The sequence below is a fragment of the Rutidosis leptorrhynchoides genome, chromosome 9, assembly GCF_046630445.1.
Source record: "Rutidosis leptorrhynchoides isolate AG116_Rl617_1_P2 chromosome 9, CSIRO_AGI_Rlap_v1, whole genome shotgun sequence".
In the NCBI taxonomy this organism is placed as follows: Eukaryota; Viridiplantae; Streptophyta; class Magnoliopsida; order Asterales; family Asteraceae; genus Rutidosis; species Rutidosis leptorrhynchoides.
Window position 1 is genome coordinate 158,595,056 of NC_092341.1, and position 2,240 is coordinate 158,597,295.

Genomic DNA, 2,240 nt, shown 5'->3' on the forward strand with positions numbered 1-2,240 from the left:
CCAAGGTCACGCAATTACTCAACCTGAAATCAAAGGACAAATTCTACACATGGTAACTAATCAATGCCAATTTAGTGGTGCGCCGAAGGAAGATCCAAATGAACATCTTCGTACCTTTAATAGGATCTGCACTCTATTTAAAATAAGAGAAGTGGAGGATGAACAGATATATCTCATGTTATTTCCCTGGACTTTAAAGGGAGAAGCCAAAGATTGGTTGGAATCGTTACCTGAAGGGGCGATTGATACATGGGGCGTTTTAGTTGAAAAATTTCTCAAACAATTCTTTCCGGCATCTAAAGCCGTGAGACTTCAAGGAGAAATTGTTACGTTCACACAAAAACCAAATGAAACTCTATATGAAGCATGGACAAGATTTGGAAAGTTATTAAGAGGATGTCCGCAACATGGTTTAGACACCTGTCAAATAGTACAAATATTCTACCAAGGATGCGACATCACAACAAGAAAAGACATCGATATAGCAGCTGGTGGTTCCATTATGAAGAAAATCGCAACTGATGCTTACAAAATTATTGATAACACTGCTTCCCACTCACATGAGTGGCACCAAGAAAAAGATATCGTTAGATCATCTAAAGCAACTAGAGCCGATTCTAGCCATGACTTAGATTCCATTTCAGCAAAAATAGATGCTGTCGAGAGACGAATGGAAAAGATGACTAAGGATATTCACTCAATACGAATTAGTTGTGAGCAGTGTGGAGGACCACATTTGACAAAAGATTGTCTCAGTATTGAAATAACAATGGAACAAAGAGAGAATGTTTCATACATAAACCAAAGGCCTGGAAATAATTATCAGAATAATTATCAACCGCCAAGACCGATCTACAATCAAAATCAGAATTATAACCGAAATGTTCCATACAACAACCAACAAGGTCCTAGCAATCAACAAGTATCCAATAATACTTACAACCAACAAAGATCTAATTTTCAAAATAAACCACCACAAACCGATGATAAAAAGCCAAATTTAGAAGACATGATGTCGAAGCTAGTTGATTCTCAAACTCAGTTTTTCACATCTCAGAAACAAACGAATGAACAAAATGCTCAAGCATTTAGAAATCAACAAGCTTCTATCCAAAATCTAGAACAAGAAGTAAGCAACCTAGCAAGGTTAATAGGTGAAAGAAAACCGGGAAGTCTACCTAGTGATACAAATGCTAACCCCCGGAATGAAACAGCTAAAGCCATTACCACAAGAAGTGGTATTACACTTAAACCACCTGAAATACCTGTAATCTCTGATGAAGCTGTTCCTACTCTACAAGAACCAAAACCTGAACAAGATAAGGAAACAGAACTAGTAGTTGAAAAGGTTAATGAAGATAACACAGTTAAGGATAAACCTTATGTTAAACTATACCAACCACCACTTCCTTACCCGAGTAAAATGAGAAAAGAGAGACTTGAAGCCGAGCAATCCAAATTCTTGGATATGTTTAAATAGATAAATGTAAATATTCCTTTCATTGATGTGATTTCAGGAATGCCTAGATATGATAAATTTCTGAAAGATCTAATCACAAATAGAAAGAAAATGGAAGAACTCTCGGCTGTTACTATGAATGCTAATTGTTCTGCAGTGCTGTTGAATAAGATACCAGAAAAATTATCTGATCCAGGAAGTTTCACAATTCCATGTTTTCTGGGTAGTCTTAGTTCAATAGAAGCATTGGCAGACTTAGGTGCTAGTATAAATTTAATGCCGTATTCACTATACACTAAACTAGACCTTGGAGAATTGAAACCAACACGAATAAGCATACAACTAGCCGATCGATCAGTAAAATATCCTAGAGGGATAATGGAGTACATGCTAGTTAAAGTTGGTACTTTAGTATTTCCAGTAGATTTTGTTATTCTGGATATGGAAGAAGATTCTCGAGTACCTCTCATATTAGGAAGACCATTCTTAAACACGGCCAAAGCAATAATAGACGTGTTTGGTAAGAAACTGACCCTAAGTATAGAGGACGAGAGTGTTACCTTTTCAGTTGATAGAGCCATGCAACAACCGCAATCTGCAGATGAAACATGTTATTATATTCAAACTATAGAATCACGTGCAGAATTGTTAGAAGAATTTCCAGAATTACAAGGAACAGGAGAATGTTCTTTAGGAGAAGGAACTGAACCAATTGATGAAACTAAAATGTTAGCTACACTTATGGCTAATGGATATGAACCAACAACAGAAGAAATTCAAA

The 2,240-nt window shown here is 36.3% G+C and overlaps 1 non-coding gene across 1 annotated transcript; it reads right to left on the reverse strand.

Moving 5' to 3' along the window:
- Window positions 1-307: 307 nt before the first annotated feature.
- On the reverse strand, window positions 308-414 carry LOC139869507 (small nucleolar RNA R71). Its single transcript, XR_011766114.1, has one exon. It is a non-coding gene; the product is annotated as a small nucleolar RNA R71 (small nucleolar RNA).
- Window positions 415-2,240: the final 1,826 nt, after the last annotated feature.